We start from the raw sequence: 21,174 nt of genomic DNA, 5'->3' as shown, positions 1-21,174 counted from the left end.
TGCTCTACTATTTCCTTTCTAAACTTAGTAACCAGGTACAAGTCCCCACTCATCATAAAATAGAAAATTTGGTCTCAGCCCTCAATTCCTGCACAATTATATTTTATAAGAGTTACTTTATTAAACGTCTCTTTTAGAGTTAGGTGCCTATGTTGGGCAGATCCAAAATTTCCTCTGGTCCTCCCTATCTCAGCATTTTCAGCCTCAGAGAATACTACCTCCTCATTCTTCACCATTACACAGAAGGGAAGCCTGTCAGGCTCTGGGGTTGGTGAGACTTATTTAGGGCCAACTCATCTCTTACCCTAGCAATCAAGGTCTCTACCCCTCCCCCTCAAGTCCCAAAACAACACAAAGTCCCAGCCTATGATAATTGGGTACAATAAATCCTGGACCATGCCAACCTCATGGGACTCAGTAGTTGATTCATTGACCCCCAATCTCTCAAAGAGCTCATTGATCTGGGGCATCACTTACGTATACATGAACACCTCATTCATCATACGATAATCATTACAAAACTGCCATTCCCCATTTTTACTTTGGCACAAGGACATTAGGACTGGATCAGCTGCTCGTTGATGATGCCCAGACTCAGCATTCTTCTCACCTTCTTCAAAATCATATTGCGGCAGGCTTCAGGGATTTGATACATCTTAAGGTTTACCCACAAGTGCTGTTCCGTCAGAACTTTATGCTCCATGGTTTGAGTACATCCCGGCAACTCTGAAAACAGATCTTTGTTTCGCTGGAGGAGTTCTCAGCACTGTTATTCCTGGGCCGGTGATAGTGTCTCTTCCACCTTGACATCCTCGACATTGGCTCCAGGCAGGGAGCTTCCCCCGGCTCGCTATCACTGCATGGCTTGAGCAGGTTGACCTGGTAGACCTGGTAGGGTTTTCTTCTCCCAGAATGGTGGACCTTATGGTTAACTTCGCTCAGTTTTTTGACCACTTCGCTTGGCCCTTGTCACTTTACCAGAAAGGACTACGACTTGATCTCCAGGGCTAATCTATCTCAGCCTTGCTGATCAATTGTAGACCCTTCATTGAGCCTCGTGTGCCTGGAGAAGGCTTTCTCTCACAATCGTCACTACCTCTGCAATTCTCTCCTGCATCTGGGTCACATGCTCGATGATGCTCTGGTGGGGTGTAACTTCTGCTTTCCATGTCTCCTTTGCAATATCCACAAAACCCCAAGTGTGATATAATGGGTGACGGCACTAAGAGTCTACAAAAGTGAGTCCTGACACCCTATAGGGCCCTGGTACTACCAGTTATTCCAATACCTCTCTCCCAGCTTTGTCATCCAATATAGCAAATCCCTGTTTACTGCAACGTGTGGAGACCTGCTGTCAGTCACTGGCTCTTGAGCAACCCGTTTAAATTGGTGACATTATCAGATGCCCCTTTTAGCTTAAGGTCCTTCAGATGAGCAGTCCCAATATTCTCCCCGAAAGTCTCCAACACAGCGATGTTGGACTCATGGGTCGCTGTCTCTTTTTCCTCGCCCGCAATCACACAAAGAGGAAACACATCTGCATCTGACTGTGATGGGGTGTTTTTTAGGACGAACTTGTACTTATCTGAGTCACTTGGCACCTCCCCTTTTTGCCATAAGTCCCAGAATAGGGTAAAGTCCAGCCTTATTATAACAGAACTGGGTGTATCAGGTCCTTGACCACTCCAACTTCATGGGACACAGTGCCACAGTTAATGTCTATAGTCACTCGAGCGAAAGTGTAGTCCTTACCATCCCTGTGAATAAAGAGAATGCCCAAAATCCTTCCAGGGATCAAATGGTAAAGGAGTGTGGCGTTTACATGGGTCACTAGGCTCCCCGTGTCCAAGAGTCCAGTCACCAGTACTCAGTTTATTGTCACAGGACATACCTGCGGCCCCCTTCCAGGCTGAGAGTCCACACTGGAAGCCAGATAGGTATAATACGAACTGTGCTGCCCTACACTGCAGTCCATTGCTTCGGTGTACATGTGACACCGAGGGGCTACATGCTTAGAACACTGACACCTCCAACAAATTAAGTTCTTAACTGTGGCTTCAAGCAACCCTTCAGTAGGCCCTTGGGGCTTTTGAGGCCCCCCATTTGTAGCTATAGCACCCCTCTTTTGAGAATCCATCTCTTTCTGTGTACCCCATCCGATACAATGACACCAGGTTTCCCTACTTACTTGTTGACCACCTAGACCTTTCCACTGTAAAGAAGAAAACTAAATATTGTAAAATGATAAATCTCATAGAATGTTAGAGTGGGAATGGACCTCCAGGATCATCGTGTCCATCCCCTGCTCAATGAAGGATGATATGTATATCCTTATATCTTCAGTAATTGTATAAATACAGAGGATTTTTATGGTGTTACATTGGCTCATCTTCTTCTTATTCAGTTCTCTACAATATCAGAACCTCTCGGGGAGGTCTTCTATATAAGAGAAGTTTCATGATTTACCCATCAAATATGGATATGGAAGGAGACAAGATCGCAGTAAAAATATTACACCTTACCCTAGAGATCCTCTTCCGGCTTACTGGAGAGGTGAGAGATTCTGATGACGTCACATTACATCATTCTTATCTATGGGAATAACAGATGGACAGAACTGGAGAGGTGAGGACTCTGGAAATGTCTGTAGTGAGATTTATTAATGTGTCTCTCCATAACCAGGATTACACAGTAGTGAAAAAGACCTCTAGTGAGCGCTGTCAGGACCCTGTGTCTGAGGGATGGGGAAGACCCCTGACCCCAATCACGGGGCCTCCACCACACCTGTTACATGAGGAAATCAATGACCAGAAGATCATAGAACTCGCCTACAAGATGATTGAGCTGCTGACTAGAGAGGTGATGCTGCTGGGACATTATACAGTAATGCTATGAAGGGATCGGTGGGGATGACGGTATCATTATATGTTTTCTATAAGGTTCCCATAAGGTGTCAGGATGTCGCTGTCTATATCTCCATGGAGGAGTGGGAGTATTTAGATGGACACAAAGATGTGTACAAGGACGTGATGATGGAGGTTCCCCAGCCCCTCACATCACCAGGTAAATAGACAGGACTAAATACACATGGTCTATAGTTATCTGTATGTAAAGAATGAATTCAGTCCCTGTATGTGTTTCCTCCAGATCTATCCAGTAAGAGGACAACACCAGAGAGATGTCCACAACCTCTTCTTCCACAGGAGTGTAAAGAAGAAGATCCCAATGTTCTTCGGGATCATCAGGTAGATGGAGAGAAGGTGTCAGGAGATCTCTGATATGTTGTGTAAACCGCTGTGAAGCTCTTGTGCTCAGTCTTGTTTTATCCACCAGGATTATTTCTGAATTTCCCCATGGTGGGACAATTAAAGGATTATCTTATCTTATATGTTTTATACTTGTGTATTGAGAACGGTGGAGATGGCAGGATTAGAGCTGATCATAGATGTGACTTCTCCATCTGTCTGTGACTTTTACAATATTTGTTTCAGGGTGAAGATCTGACCCATATTAATTCTACAGAGACATATGTGAGGGGTGATGAGTTGTGTAAAGAGGAGATTCCTACATATGACTACCCAGGTGAGTAGTTACCACTAAATTTCACAGATTCTTCTCAGTCACTGGCTGTGGTTTTGTTATCTGTGGTGTAGTCCGGCTGTGATCACCATTTTTCCTCAAGACTAGGGATAAGCGAACGTGCTCTGTGATACTCTGTTATCACTCGAGTTTCACGGTGCTCGGATGTCCGCATTACTCAGATATGATTGGATGCATATTTCACAACCAATAAGCATGCAGGGATTGCCTGCGCGTCACTGTAAAGCCATAGACATCTTGGTTGTGGAATTACTGTTATTTGAAAGTGTTTGTCTAGGCCTGTGTGTGTAAAGTATAATGAATCGGAGGCCTGTAGTGCTGATACTGGTGCTGAAGTTGACACATCATACTAACAGCCCTTTTAATGGCTAATTGATAGCTTATCTGTTTGTACCACATACAATCTGCATTTAGCCTACAGAGGGAGAGTCGCAGGAGCAGGGAGAGTGACAATACAGTCTGCACACTGGGATTATGGCTGTGCAGTCCGTTGGCAAATATATAGTTGCAGCATTTTTTTGGCGGGGGTGGGGGGCTGAGAAAATTGAATATATTTTGATCCATGAAGTATTATGTGCTTTGAGGTCCTTTTTTGTGTTACAAAAAAATTGTTGAAACATTTTCCTGGGTTAAATTTCTCACCCATACACCATTCCATAGTGTGGAGTACATTTCTGTGATCTTTAAAACTAAAAAAAAGTTAAAAATTTTGTAGGGTTACATTTCACAGCCATATATTATCCCATGGTCTGGGGTACATTTCTGTGATATATAACACTCTAAAAAAGCGTTGAAACATTTTTCTGGATTGTATTTGATTGTCAGCCTTACAATTTTGCATTCTTTCTGTTACAAAAATGGCTTTGACTGCTGCAGGTGAACATTTTTTTTCTTTTATTAAAAATAAACTTGGTTTTAAGAGACCTAGCAATTACAAAAATACTTAAGGCGTGTAGTAAGGCTAGGTTCACATTAGCGTTTGTGTGCACAGCCTATCATCTGCATGCGCAAACGCATGTCAAAATGCATGCAATCGCATGTTTACGGAGCGTTTATCCGCATCAGCTTACGCATGACAACAAAAACGCTGTGTTTGCATGCGTCTTTTACATGCATTTTTCAGTGCATGCGTTCGGAGAATTTCCTTGACACAAGCCACACCCAATGGGCATGTCTCATTTCCTGGACATGATTATATGAAAAAAGCATGCATTTCGAACACATGCGTATACATGTCCTTGTGTACGCATGCGTTTCCATAGACAGAAATGCTTTCTTTTACGAACTCATGCGCATGCCTGTGCATATTTGAGGGACTTTTGACACCTCAAAAAATGCAACATGATGCGTTCGCCGGACACCACGAAATGACGCATGCGTACGCGTTTCCATGCGAATGCATGCAAACGCATGTCCCTTCGTACACCATGTTAAAGGTAGGGAAACGTGACGCATGCGGATTGCTGCAGATGAAACGCTGCTCACACATACGCAAATGTGAAAGCAGCCTAAGGGATGGGGAAGTTGAAGTTCTGAGGAAGGTGCATGCAGATGCCAAGGATGTGGGGCAGGTGCAATTATGTCTGTTGCTGAAGTACAAGAAACCTGGTCATCCACGACAAATAAGTTCCTGTCCCACCTTGCGTGGAGGCACAGTACACCACTTCTGGAGCCAGAGCAGTGCACACAAGTGGTCGGTTGGATAGCAGATAATGCTTCCAGCAAGCTTGGCAGCACTACCCTGTCTTCTACATGGTCCAGTCTCACCAGTCCATAGTCTGGATCACTTAATTCTCACCCTGATCCTCCTTTCTCACACCATGTTGAATCCCAGGAGACTAGTAATCCCAAAAGAGGACACTCGAAGGAGCTCTTGACAGCATTTCTTGATTGTGGCCTCTGAACCTGCATGCTCCAAGAGGGACAGGAGGGCATGCTGTTTAGTGATGCACAAACCTTAGCGCTGCTACGGCTACAAGAAGAGGAGAGTGGGGAACAGTAAATTTTGGCTAAGGAGGATGATGATGAGAGACAGTTGCCGATAAGTCACAAAGTAGGAGGACAAGGGTGCCGGGGTGGGTGGAAGACAAGATAGTGGATAACAACGTCACCAACCCAATCTGGGAAGCTGGCATCACCAAAACAATAAGGAAGAGGCAGTGGAGTGACCAGAGGGAGAAGGCGAGCAACTGTTCCGCAGAGCACGGCACTCCTGAATTTCTCCTTCAAATAGGTGATCCCCAGTCTGGGATTTTTTAAAGAAAGTTCTGAGACAAACAAAATGACCATTTCCAACCTGTGCCATGCCAAGATCTGCAGGGGCCTGACCACTAAGAACCTAACCACCACAATCAGCATGAATAGGCACACGTCATCTAAGCACCCGACTCGGTGGGCCAAATGCCTCGATCCATGATTGGTGCCATTGGGTGACATCACTGACTCTTCTCCTGTTCTAGGTGCTTCTCAATCCACTGTCCAAAACACTGGAATAGATGCCTCCTACCCTGCACTTATCCTTGCACATTCTGACACCATCATCAGGCAATTCCAAATCCTTGTCCCAGCACTGCATTCAGCTGTACCTACCCCAGGACTTGAAATGAAAGAGAAAGCTTGCAGCAAACCACCCAAAGGCTAAAGAGATATATTTCCAGGCTGTGCCTTGGTAATGTTGCCTTTTCGTCTTGTTAACACGGAGGATTTCCGCCAACTCATGGCGGCAGCCGTCCCTTCGTACTTGGTCCCCAGTCACCACTTTTTCTCTCGGTGAGTCGTTTCCGCCTTTTACCAGCATGTGTCCAGGAACATCACCCATGTCCTTATCAAGGCACTTACTGGGATGGCCCACTTTATGACCGACACGTGGACAAGTACTTGTGGCCAAGGACGTTAAATTTCCCTGACAACTCACTGGGTAAATATTGTGGAGGCTGGGGTCGACTAATATACTGGCATGGCACATGTGCTCCAGACGCCGCGGATTGCTGATCATACTTCTATCAGGGTTTACTTCACCTCCTACCGCAGTTCCTGCTCCCCCTCCTGCTCCTCCTCCGTCTCCAATCTCACATCCTCCACATCAGCTGGATGCTCTGCAGCACTACCTCAGCAAAGCGGCAACAGGCTCTGCTGAAGCTCAGACACACTACAAAAAAACGCATACGCGTACAAACGCATGTGTATGCGCACCTATGCGCACCCATGTAAAAGATAGGGGAAAAAACACATGCTTTTTTGCGCTAAAAAACAGCGCAAAAAACGCAAGTGTGAAACCAGCCTTAGCTGATTGGCGCAACCGGGGGGTTGTGGCCCCACTTTGCCACAGCCCAGACTACCCTGGAAGGTGCGTGACTGGGCGTCAATACGACAGCTACCTTGGTTTTCACTGGAGCCTCTGATGGTGAGGTCAGGCTTGTGCGGCAGGTAGCTGCCGGGTGCCACTCCAGGGTGGTGTCTGGCTGTGGCTGCTGATCCCACTCAGGAACAGGACACCTGGACAGGTGTGAGGGACTAGCAGGCTGAAACACAGGGCAAGCAGGCACGGCTGAGACACAGGGCAAGCGGGCACGGCTGAGACACCAGGCAGGCGGGCACGGCTTGAGACACTGGACAGGCGGGCACGGCTTGAGACACTGGACAGGCGGGCACGGCTTGGAGACACTGGACAGGCGGGCACGGCTTGGAGACACTGGAAAGGCGGGCACGGCTTGGAGACACTGGACAGGCGGGCACGGCTTGGAGACACTGGACAGGCGGACACGGCTTGGAGACACTGGACAGGCGGGCACGGCTTGGAGACACTGGACAGGCGGGCACGGCTTGGAGACACTGGACAGGTGGGCACGGCTTGGAGACACTGGACATGCGGGCACGGCTTGGAGACACAGGACAGGCAGGTGTGGTGTGGTGTATGAAGGAACAGGTAGGGGCCTGTTCACACAGCAGGGGCAGGTATAGGTTTAGGCAGGAAGTGGAACAGGTTAGGAACTGAGCCGCAGGAGTGCGGAGTAGGCGGGGCTGCAAGGGAGCCGAACAGGCAGAGCGGCTAGGGAGCTGAGCAGGCAGAGCGGCTAGGGAGCCGAGCAGGCAGAGCGGCTAGGGAGCCGAGCAGGCAGAGCGGCAAGGGAGCCGAGCAGGCAGAGCGACTAGGGAGCCGAGCAGGCAGAACGGCTAGGGAGCAGAGCGGCAAAGGAGCCGAGCAGACAGAGCGGCAAGGGAGTCGCGGCACAGACAGAGCTGCAAGGGTGCAGAGGCTCAGACAGGGAAGACACAAGGAAGACACAGCAGGGGCGGAAGCCACAGACAAGGAGACAGTACAAGACAAGGTACAGGATATACAGCCTCCTGAGTGGCAGAAGGACAAGAAAACACAAGGCTAGGACTGGGACACAGAGACCAGAATATGCAGCCTCCTGGAGGGCAGACAAAGAATACAAAACAAGGCTAGAGTATTCCTCCAGGGAAGGAGATACACAGAACAGGGCCTGGCTTCCTCAGCAGCAAAACACTAACTGAGTATAGACATTGCACAGGCCAGGATTAGTGGGTGTGGCGACCCTATATAGTAAAGGGCTCCAGGTGATTGGTCGGGGACAGATTGGACAGAGCAGAATTATCTCTTCATGTTACAGAAAGAGAAGAAATTTGAAGTGCACCTGAAGAAACAGAGGAATGGAGACATGTGACCCAGAGAAGCAGGAGGATCAGGAGGCAGTCAGCACCCATACTGCTCAGAAACCAGTACCAGGCTCTCACGCAGGAAAACGATGAAGAAATACATCAGGATAAGACTTTGCCAACAAACAGCAACCTTGTACGCCTTCAGAGTCCTCCTGGATGGAGAAAGAAAAATGTTGTGAAGAAGAAACGGAGAGTGGTGGTCATGGGGGATTCCCTGTTGAGAGGAACAGAGGCCGCTATCTGCAGACCGGATATAACTTCAAGAGAAATGTGCTGTCTTCCAGGTGCAAAAATTAAAGATGTGTCTGACAGGATATCAGGACTCTTCAGACCTACAGATGACTACCCATTCCTGCTACTACATGTGGGGACAAATGACACCGCAAGAAATGACCTGGAAACCATCTGCAGAGACTTTGAAGACTTAGGCAAGAAAGTGAAAGAACTGGGAGCGCAGGTGGTCTTCTCTTCCATCCTCCCAGTGGATGGCCATGGAACAAGGAGGTGGAATAAGATTCTGCAGGTGAACAACTGGCTACGTCGATGGTGCCGTCAGCAACGATTTGGATTTCTGGATCACGGAGTGAACTACTTATACGATGGACTACTTGCTAGAGATGGGGTGCACCTTACGAAGACTGGAAAGCATGTATTTGGAAGTCGCCTTGCTACACTTGTAAGGAGAGCTTTATACTAGAACAACATGGGAAGGGAAGCAAAAGACCAGAAAAAGCCAAACACCTGACAAATGCTATTGAGAACCCTGCTATTAGAAGTGGAAAGGAAGAACAAAGACAAAAGTATCTAATTAATAAAAATATTGGAGAAAGAGAAACCAATCACAAACTAAAATGTTTCTATACTAATGCACAAAGCATGGGCAACAAACAAGGAGAATTGGAACTACTAACACAGGAAAAGAAATATGATGTCATTGGAATCACTGAAACTTGGTGGGACAATACACATGATTGGAATACAAGACTAGAAGGATACAACTTATTTGCAAGAAACAGACTTGATAAACGAGGAGGGGGTGTCGCATTGTATGTTAGAAACGCGTATATCTGCACAGAGATTGAAGCTTCAGAGACTGGAAGTTCTGTGGAAACTGTTTGGGTAAGAATACAAGGAGAGAACAATGGAAAGGACACCATTGTAGGCATTTACTACAGGCCGCCTGTGCAAGCTGAAGATATGGATGAACTCTTTATGCATCAAATGGCCAAGTTCTCCAAAAAATATGACATAGTTGTCATGGGAGATTTCAACTATCCAGACATTTGTTGGGAATCTCTCTCAGGCAAAACTAACAGGTCAAGGAAATTCTTATCCTCTCTTGCTGACAACTTTATCTTCCAAAAGGTAGGGGAGAAAACAAGGGGAACTGCTACCTTGGATCTAATCCTTATAAACAGGGAGGAAATGGTTGAGGAGGTAAAAGTGGCTGGGACCCTAGGAGGTAGCGACCATGCTATTTTAGAATTTTGGATAACTAGAGGCGGAAGACCTGTGAAGACTCAGACGTCAAGGTTAGATTTCAGAAAGACAGATTTTAAGGGATTCAGAAAGAGAATTGGAGGGATCCAATGGCTGGATATCCTTAAAGACAAAAATGTCCAGGAAGGATGGGAAATCTTGAAAAATGAAATTCTCAAAGCACAGTTGTTAACAATTCCGAAAAGAGGGAAGAATAGGAAGCATTTAAGGAAACCAGGATGGATGAACACAGAACTTAAGCACATGCTAAAAAGGAAGAACAAAATGTTTATAAAATGGAAATTTTCTCTCAGAAAGGAAATGTAACATCAACTGTTCTTCACTGTCCTATTAAGGGAATAGAAGAATCTAGGATATCTATAAACAGAAAGATAGTGAGGAAACACTTACGGTAGCTAACCTAAATGAATTCAAGTCTCCAGGTCTAGATGAATTACACCCCAGAGTACTGAAGGAGATAGCAGAAGAAATTTTTGAACCCCTCTCCATAATCTTTGAAAATTCTTGGAGAACAGGAGAAGTGCCAGAAGACTGGAGAAGAGCAAATGTTGTTCCTATCTTCAAAAAGGGGAAGAAGGTGGACCCAGGCAACTATAGGCCGGTGAGTCTGACTTCTATACCAGGAAAGATCTTTGAACAAATTATTAAACAACATGTATGTCAATACCTGGATAAGAATGAAGTGATTAAACAGAGTCAGCATGGGTTTGTAACTAATAAGTCATGTCAGACTAACTTAATTTCCTTCTATGACGGTATCACTGATTGGGTGGATCAAGGAAATGCTGTAGATATACTATATCTTGACTTCAGCAAAGCATTTGACAAGGTCTCTCATACAATCCTTATTGAAAAAATGACTAAGTATGGAATGGACAAGGCAACTGTTAGGTGGATTCATAACTGGCTTAGTGATCGGACCCAAAGAGTGGTCGTAAATGGCTGCACATCCAGTTGGAAGAATGTCTCAAGTGGGGTACCACAGGGCTCTGTCCTTGTCCCTGTATTGTTCAACATCTTTATCAACGATTTAGATGAAGGAATTGAGGGTAAACTGATTAAATTTGCTGATGACACAAAGCTAGGAGGGATAGCTAATACTAGAGAAGAGAGAGAGAGGATTCAAAAAGATTTAAATAAACTGGAGAAGTGGGCAGCAACTAACAGAATGGTTTTTAACAGGGAGAAATGCAAAGTACTACATCTGGGCAATAAAAATGAAAAAAGCATATACAGAATGGGAGGAATAGGGCTTAGTGACAGCACATGTGAAAAAGACTTGGGTATACTAATAGATCACAGACTGAATATGAGTCAACAATGTGATGCAGCAGCAAAAAAGGCAAATGCAATTCTAGGATGTATTAACAGAAGCATACAGTCTAGATCACGTGAAGTCATTATTTCCCTCTACTCCTCTTTGGTCAGACCTCATCTGGAATATTGTGTCCAGTTTTGGGCACCACATTTTAAAAAAGACATCAACAAACTGGAGCAAGTTCAGAAAAGAGCGACCAGAATGGTGACCGGTCTGCAAACCCTGTCTTATGAGGAAAGGTTGCAGGATTTGGGAATGTTTAGTTTGCAAAAGAGAAGACTGAGAATGGACTTAATAGCTGTCTACAAATATCTAAAGGGCTGTCACATTGTAGAACGATCAACTTTATTCTCATTTGCACAAGGAAAGACTAGAAGCAATGGGATGAAACTGAATGGGAGGAGACACAGATTAGATATTAGAAAAAACTTTTTGACAGTTAGAGTGATCAATGAGTGAAACAGGCTGCCACGAGAAGTGGTGAGTTCTCCTTCAATGGAAGTCTTCAAACAGAGGCTGGTCAGGCATCTGACTGGGATGATTTAGCGAATCCTGCTTTGAGCAGGGGGTTGGACCAGATGGCCCAGGAGGTCCCTTCCAACTCTACGATTCTATGATTCTATGATTCTATGGACCGGTGCACCCTGACTGCATAAGAAGCAGAGAGTTCAGGCGCCGCCCCCCTATACACACAGTCAGGAAACATGAAGAGAGCAAGCAGGAAAACAAGAGGCATAGCGCATGGAGATGGCAGCAGACAGAAATCACCGCATGACCTGGAGCAGCAAGTAAGTTGGTGTGCGGGGATGGGAGGCCATGCAGTGATGCCAGCAGGGTTGTTACAACGGGCATCATGTTGAAGGCGCTAGTAAAAAGATGATAAAAAACAGGGTATTTGATTGATACATTTTTTGCAAAAAATGTTTACTAAGCCGCTCTACCAAACGTCAAGGTAACCCGTGTCAGAGCAGTCCCTAACTGATGTATTTAAAAACCTGATCATGTGTATAATACCTACTGTATATGACCAGGTGTTTTTTATCATCTTTTTACTAGCACTTGTTCTTTATTGTTACTTTTTTACAACATAGTATTCTTACACATTTTATTGTGTTTTTCTGTGTTTCAGTCTTTTGGTGGTGTGAACATTGTCCTACAGACTTGTTCACTGTGTGCATGGCCCATGTGTTTGCATTTAATTGGTTTCTTGTTTTTACAAGATTAGGGAGGTTTCCACCCCTTCCTTGTGGGCCATGCATATATAAGCCGTTCTCTGCAGTGTGTCCACATCGGACATCACCTGTCTGAATCCTGCTCATATAGGTATTATACACATGTTCAGGTTTTTAAATACATCAGTTAGGGACTGCTCTGACACAAGTTACCTTGACGTTTGGTAGAGCGGTTTAGTATACATTTTTTGCAAAAACGTATCAACCAAATACCCTGTTTTTTATCATCTTTTTACTAGCACTTGCTGTTTATTGTTACTTTTTTACAACAAAGTATTTTTACACGTTTTATTAGGTTTTTCTGTGTTTCACTGTTGGAATGCATGTCTGATTTAAGGGAGTAGTTGAGGGCACGGGTGGAGGAGGCAGAAGCAGTGGAGGAACTGTTAGATACAGAGGGTTTTCCTGCAAGCCTTGGGGATTCAAAGACTTGTGAAGCAGCCCCTTGACCACCAGCCACCAGAGCCACTCAGCACCCAGTCAGTGACATGAAATGTCCCTGCCCATATTTGCTCCTCCAGGCTATTGCATAAGGGTACATCAGGAGGCTTAATCCTTTAGCTTTGTACTTTTGAATTTACATTGGAGCATCATATTTCCGGCCACGATGAGAGCCACGGCCCTAATACAATTGTGTAGGGCGAAACGCGTTGAGGCGACACTGCCGAGGTGTGACAGAGCCAATTATCTCAGGCTGACTGTGAATATATTAGTTCCATTATAAATGCAGGGACGAGGCGACACTGCAGCGACACTGCTATCAATACGGCTCAGCATCTCTGGCAGACTGTAGATATATACATTATTCAAATTTAAATAAAGGGATAGCACGTGCCTATGAGAGGTGGCCTCTGGGGACTGAGTGAATGAGTGTATCCATTCAGTTCCTGGATATCCCTCGTTTGTTTCAGTTGGGCAAAGGAGCTTTTTTGTGGTCAACAGACTGTATTAGGGAGATTTGTTATTCCGTTGGGGACAATGTGCAATAACATAAACACTTTAGTTTACTGACAGTCTACTTGTGAAATGGCTGTCAATAATTAGGAATAATGCAGTGGTATATCCTCAGGATAAGGGTATAATGCAATAATTATTAAACACTTCCCTTAAGAAAGGATACCTAGTGATATTCTCCTATATCATCAGAGGGTATCTGTGAATACAGTGTCATATTTTTAATATTTATATCGGTGTCCTTTGTGATCCACTTTTGATAGGGGTCTGATTGGACAGACTGCACACAAGCATGGTGGATGATTTGATTTATTATTTATTCACAATATTATTAAAAGTTAAGTTTTATTATTTCTCCACCACAGTCAGTGATTTTTGTGAAATGCACCTTGACAGACATAGTTTTTTTTTTCAGAGAATGGGTGATGATGGCGATATGCTGGTGTAGCGCAGGCACAGATTTCTTTGAGAAGTAATGGAAACTGGGCAAATAGTACTGAGGGACTGCGACGGCCATCATCTCTAGGAAACTGTCTGTATCCACCAGTCGGAAAGGCAGCGTTTCCGTGGCCAACAGATTGTAGATGGTGGAGTTCAAGCTCTTTGCTTTGGCATATGTAGGACACATTGTTTTATGTGACCAAAACTGCGGGACAGAGGGGTGGCTACTGTGCTGAGATAGGGTGTAGTATAGAGAACAGGACAAACTGCTGGAATGTGAGTAAGGTGCAGGTGGAGATGTTATGGTGGATTGAGAAACATGTGTTGTGCAGAATTCATCATCTTTCCCCCATCTCACTCTACCCCTCCACCAGACCCATCCATCAATGTCAATGGCTGCTTTCTTTCCCCAGTCCCACACGCTCGGTGCCTTGGGGTGATCCTCGACTCTGCGCTCTCTTTCAAACCACATATCCAAGCCCTCGTCTCCTCCTGCCGCCTCAAACTCAAAAATATTTTCCGGATCCGCTCATTCCTCAACCACGAAACCACAAAAACACTAGTGCATGTTCTTATCTCCCACCTTGACTACTGCAACCTCCTACTCTCTGGCCTCCTCTCTAGCACTCTGGCTCCGTTCCAGTCCATCCTAAACTCTGCTGCCCGACTAATCCACCTGTCTCCCCGCTATTCCCCAGCCTCCCCCCATGCCAGGCCCTTCACTGGCTTCCTATTGCCCAGAGGCTCCAATTCAAAACCCTAACCATGACATACAAAGCCATCCACAACCTGTCTCCTCCATACATCTGTGACATGGTCTCTAGGTACCTACCCGCACGCAACCTTCGATCATCTCAAGATCTCCTTCTCTACTCCCCCTTATCTCTTGTTCCCACAACCGCATACAAGACTTCTCCCGTGCTTCCCCCATACTCTGGAACTCTCTGCCGCAACCCATCAGACTCTCACCATCAACGGAAACTTGCAAACTGCACACTCTCGACCGGTGCTGGCCATAGCCAGAGTTAGGGCTGAGGATGCACTGCTTGTCATGGTTGCATCTCTTCATGTCTGTGTGGGAATCTGCAACATAACCTTCTTGTCTTCCTTCTCCTCTGCTGAGCTACTCAGCTGCATACCTTTGGGTTCACACCAAGTGGAATCTACAACCTCATTGTCATACTGTCTGTTCTCGCACTCCTCACCTTGAGAATCACCCTCCTCCTCTTCCTGCCCTGACACCACAATAGAGTCCGCATCCTTTGGTATTGGATTCTCACCAGGATCACCTCCAACCCCGGTGGTTAACACCTAACCCACGTACACGTCCATCATCAAGTCTGTACCCCCTTCCACCTCAACCTCGCTTTTTCCCACTCATGTTATATTTAACCTTCCCCTCTTGTAACTTGCTGTTTCACAAGCTTAGGCCCACAGCTGTCAGTCACCCGTCACTAAATGAACAATCACTATTTCTTTTCTTAGATAGTGTGCCTTAACAACACTGTTATACCTAATGATTTTTAAGTAGAAATCTGGCCTTTTGGTTTGTCTCTGAAACACAGTTTTATCACAAATGATTTGGATTAGCAAATGGAGCCACATTGTTTTTGCAAAATCTAGATAGATGCTGGAAGATCGATTTCACTCAGGACGGGATCCTATCTAGCTAACTGACAAGTTCACTTGCAGCGCTATCAGGAGTGGCTGCTCTGCACTGTGACATTGAGAAAATGGCATCAGCAAAACAAGATGTTCGCTTTTTATATGGCCAGCGACATGTGACTTCAGCAGACAATCACAGAAGACCTTGTCATGATGTTGTGGATGGTTTCTGCGCTCTGGCTGCCAGTCAACACACATAAAATGAAGGGGGGAGGATGGAAAGAGCGTGCCACTCCTCTAACCTCTCCACACCATCTCCCCTCATCAAACATGTCCCCCCGTCCCTCCCGCTTATCATACAGCACCACTATCCTAGCCAAAGTAAAAACAAAAGCATTAGTGGAAACGCAATTATTTACCGAACTGTGATCGAATTTTTCCAACTTTGAGTAAAAATGCTCGTAAAACCGAACACGAATCTGAATGCGCTACATTTGTGCTAAATTTGAGATTTTTGAACGTTTTCTGAACAAGTTCGCTCATCTCTAGTCTGGAGTACATTTCCTGACAATTTAAACATAATGTGTATAAGGCCCTCCTTTATGCCTAACACAGGGTGTATCTGAGTTCTTTATTTTTGGCAGTTCTTGCTTGTTTCTTAAGTGAAATTGAAATTTCCTATTTTTTAATAAAAAAATAATAATTTTGGTTTACTTAAATTGTTGTATTTTTAAATCATTTTTACATTTGGTCTTATATACAAGTCATTATACAGGGAAAAATATTTCTTAACATCATGTTTCATGTAAAATGCAATTTTTTGTCTGTTTGGAATGTTTAATTGTCACTCCATAAAGTGGAGTAAAAGTGTGACACAATTCTCAGCAGCGATCTGGGAGTTAGAGATGCTTCTATATGTCTTCCCCATGCTGTTCTCCTTCCATTCAGCACTTTTCCCATTCATTTGAATATTTTTACTGCCCCCCCCTCCCAGACCTTTTTGTAGGGTTTACCGTAAAAAAGCTTGGATTTTCCATTGACTCCCATTATACTCGTTACTCAAAACGAGCATTTGAGCATTAGGAATTACTTGGTTCGAGCAACGAGCACCCGAGCATTTTAGTGCTCGCTCATCTCTAGTCAAGACCCCCCCAACATTCTCCTCCATCCAAAACTGTTCAAATGACTTTGGGCATTGAAAGCCCTTTTCTATAGAACTTTCAACCTGGAGATCCACCTACCCCTGGGATTAGAAGATGCTGACCATTATCTACCCAGGTCTGAAAACTTCAAAGTAAAATCACAGTGTACGTAGAATGTGCTGACAAGTTAGAAAATCACTTGAAGAAAAACTTATGATGGGCCTGTAAGAGAAAGTGGAGGTTAATGATGGCGATGCTGTTGGCTTCCTAGAACCCTGATATCTTATTGGATGAATCTCCCTTCTCTCCCTTCTGTGCTGCTGAATGTTCTCATATGGTCGCTACAAGACCAGGTCCAGTCTTTCTGGCCAAACTTCACTTTTATGATCAACAGCATTGAATGTGCAGTGAGGCCAAGTGTGAATTTCGAGTTTCCTTTTTATCCTTAATTTTCAATTTCTTTTAAAACCAACTTAAAACACGATTGTGATAAACTACACAAAAAAACATTACACCTGTACCATGATATATCTCTAAGCTGTGCCTGGTTGATGGCTGTAATATACATTTATTCACACCTGCAGGAGATGTGTTGGCATGGCTCCAGCCCTGGTTTCATGGATTCACTCCATAACATAAATTCCATTATGTGTTTGTTCCTAAAGAATTCAGATTACTGCACAATCTCTCCTGAAATTGGGAGCACAAATTTCTACTCTTCTGGTCAGGACTCATAATAGCTCCATTGGTCCACCAGAAGTGCGTGCAACTCAGGTTTAGTGTTGATGTTCTTCCTCCTAACATGTAATGTGTTTTTTGATTCTGTATTTTTTTTACATATTCATTTTGTATGATAGTTTGATTGTAGTGGAATCGGCCTGATGTGAGTCTGTAACTCACTGGTAGTCTTTAAAAAAAGGTCTCCTTTGCCTCTGCCAAATGTCCGAGATCTAAATTTAAGACACTTCAGCTCTGCAGTATTATAAAAAGTTTTCTTTAATTGTCTAATATTTCATCTTGAAACTCATGTGCTAGAAAATATTGGATCTTATGATAGTTTAATTGCCAAGAGCTACCAAGCCCCATACTCTACTTACCCCAGAGAAGTTTCACCACTAGTTACTCATTTTTTACTGATGAAGATTGATTAGTTTGATCATTTCAGTAGATGTGTTATTGTCTATGGTCAGTTTTTGACTACAGTAGTTGGTGCTCAAAATATTGTGATTTAACCACTTCCTGCAGCCAGTTTTGTGTTCCTAATCAGGCCCCAAATCTGACGCATATCATTTATGTGGTGATATCTATGGAATTCTTCACAAAGGAAACAAATGGACCTTACAAATTATTTTCCAATTTCTCTTGAATTCGACAAGCCTCTATATACAGTTGTACACTACTCTCATGTCATATGGCAGGGTTAAGAAGGGAAGAAGCACCATTTAGCTATTTTAATGCAGATCTTGCTGGAATTCTTTGCAGACACAATGTATGGGGGGCATAAATCATGGTCACCGGGCAGCTCAAAAAATGGCCACCACGAACATGCTTGACATTATGTTGTCCATTTTCCAGATCCCATAGATTGCTTTAACCTTTATCCTTTAACCCATATACATGGATCTGGACTCACACAGCGAATCATAGGCTTGGGTCATTATGTTTCTAGCTGTTCTAGCTAGTGGTGTGAGATGGCAAGAAAAATAGTCAGGTAGCCGAGTCTGAACCAAAGGAGAACAAGACTATCTGGCAGCTTCTGGCTATATGCTTTGAGCTTTAGAATGTTGTGGTGCTTTCCAATTGGCTGAAGCAGGGAGCAGATTACTTTAGCTGGACAGCACACACACCCATAATACCAGACTGTACGGTACTACTGGTCCCAGTCACCCTAATCTTAGTGGCTGGATAGAGCTTGCGCCAGCCAGAGCTACTGGTTCTGACATCTCTTCCATCACCAGCGTCACCTGCAGATTGAATAAGGCGGCTCCTGTTGACAGATGTAGAAGTTGCAGGAACCGGTCCAGAGGAGATGGGGCACACAATTTGCAGAAGCCCTAATATGACAAAATGGCAGAAAACTAGAGCCATAGAAATCCCCATATAGTAACTCTATTTTGGAACCTATAACCTTTAATCTTTTGAAGTAGTGAGTATTTTGACTCCACAGGCATTTTTCCGAAATTGACACACAGTGGATGTTGGAGAGTGAAAATATGCCATTTTGCTACTGAATATATAGTGCCCAGATTGTGCTCCTGGAGACAAGAAAAACATAAATGAAGTGGGTTCTTCTCACTGGATTTGTTTATGGAAGCCTTGTTGCTTTTCAACAGCCCTTGAGCTACTAATAATATGAAAACTTCTGTTTTTCCATTGGCAGATGATGGACCTGACTGGGAGTGGAGACTTGTTTTTTATCATTTGAGTCGAGGTTTTTATTGGTATAGTTTTGACCTACATAACCTTTTTTGGTGGCTTTATTTTTCCATATTTAGGAGGCAGAAGGAACAAACAGTTGAACACCATGCTTCACTGGTTCATCCTATGAGGTTTTCTATTAGACTGTGAACTGTCATTGTCTTGGCGAGTAATTAAATACTTTTTCATAACTTGCCATTATTATAGACATTTTAACTAGAAATGTTCAAAAATAAAAAATTTCAAGGATATTTTATTTAAAAAAAAATTTGTTTTTTTTCTTAGCAGATGACTGTGCCAGGATATCGGAGGGACAGCTGACATCTTCAATTTTTAAATCGGATGATCTCGGGGTCCCACAGGATGCAACTGAAGTGACTGCCATTACTTCAGATATACCATCACCCCTTCACAGTAAAGATCTGTCATCTGAACCTTTGAAAAAGGTCTCGTCTTATGATTCATTACCGACTGCTAAGGAAAATAAAAGTCACAAAATAAGCATTAAAAAACAAATTATTCCTAAAGCAAATAAGCCATTTTCGTGTTCAGAATATGGAAATAATTTTTACCTCAGAAAGTCTTTTCTTAAACATCAAAAAATGCACACAGCAGAGAAAAGATTTTCTTGTTCCAAGTGTGAGAAATGTTTCAACCAGAAATCAGATCTTTTTAGACACCAGAGAAGTCACACAGGGGAGAAGCCATTTTCTTGTTCAGAATGTGGGAAATATTTTACACAGAAATCATATTTGGTTAAGCACCAGAGAACCCACACAGGTGAGAAGCCTTTTTCCTGTTCAGAATGTGGGAAATGTTTTATACAGAAATCAGATTTGGTTAAGCACCAGAGGACCCACACTGGTGAGAAGCCTTTTTCCTGTTCAGAATGTGGGAAATATTTTAACCAAAAATGGAATCTTGCTACACACCGAAGAACTCACACAGGGGAGAAGCCTTTTTTATGTTCAGAATGTGGGAAATGTTTTAACCAAAAGTCAGATTTGCTTAAGCACCAGAGAACTCACACAGGGGAGAAGCCGTTTTACTGTTTAGAATGTGGGAAATATTTTAAGCAGAAATGGAATCTTGTTATACACCAGAGAACTCACACAGGGGAGAAGCCTTTTTCATGTTCAGAATGTGGGAAATGTTTTGTGAATAAATCAAATCTTCTTAGTCACCAGAAGACTCACACAATGGAGAAGAATTTGTGATGTTCAGAATGTGGGTAATATTTTAACCAGACATGGAATCTTGTTATACGCCAAAAAAATCACATAGGGGAGAAGCCTTTTTCATGTTCAGAGTGTTGGAAACTCATACTCACCTTTTCTGCTGATGCCGTTTCAGGTGTGTTGGCACTCGAGTTCCTGGTGCTCATGTGAGGTTGTTACATCACATGAGCCCTGCACCCAATCAGCTGCGGATTCACTGTCGTGGCCTTCAGACAAATTGAACATCAACAGAAAACCAGGGGTTCTCTCTGACTTACTTTTATTATTCAATTTGTCTAAACATGAGGACAGTGACACCAACACTGATGGGATGCAGGGCTCATGCGACAACACAGCATTGTATCTTAATTAACCAGACCTCTATTTTCAGTAAGCCAGGAGGAATAGACTATTATCTATATGTTGGCTTTTGAATTTATGTGTTTCTTTCTGGTTCTTCAAGAAAACAGACTTTTGTTTGTTTAAACCTATAATATTGTGCTCTAATCCTGGATGACTAGTGATACAGGGTCATGGAACAATGATGTTTGCTGATATGTTGATTACAAATTGTCCAGGCCTATCAGTTTGTTGACTTGCAAAATAGAGGAGGAAAGACTATGCAAATAAATTACATAATCAAATAATTCGAGTTGGTCTTATCACTTTTCTTCCCCTTTACCTGAGAATACTGGGTATGTGCGCACATTACGGATTTGCCTCTGTAAAATTCTGCGTGGATTCTGCTTCTCTTGGCAGAAAACACAGTTGAAAATCTGCACGGTTTTGATGTGGTTTTGATGCAGATTTGATGCGGGATTTTAATATGGTTTTCTCTGCGGATTTGCAAGCTAAATAAAAATATATTATTTAACAAAAAAAAAATGTGATGTCATTTCCTCGTACAACCTCTTCTTTTACATTTTCCATTGAAGATCATTATATCATTACATACCATGTTCAACTATAATGTTTACACACACAAAATATATGTATCTTCGATTATATTTGTTATATATAATAATGTGTGCGTCTATGTATGTATGTATATATATATATATATA

General features: G+C 43.6%; 1 pseudogene; it reads left to right on the top strand.

Annotated features, from left to right (window-relative positions):
• Positions 1-20,969, top strand: part of LOC141055871 (uncharacterized) — a 90,910-nt pseudogene extending 69,941 nt beyond the window's left edge.
• The last annotated feature ends 205 nt before the right edge of the window (positions 20,970-21,174 follow it).

The sequence above is a fragment of the Dendrobates tinctorius genome, unplaced genomic scaffold, assembly GCF_039654945.1.
Source record: "Dendrobates tinctorius isolate UK_male_01 unplaced genomic scaffold, ASM3965494v1 ptg000192l, whole genome shotgun sequence".
NCBI classification, from domain to species: Eukaryota; Metazoa; Chordata; class Amphibia; order Anura; family Dendrobatidae; genus Dendrobates; species Dendrobates tinctorius.
Note: the sequence above shows the minus strand (reverse complement) of the source record. Positions and strands in the feature narration are given on the sequence as shown.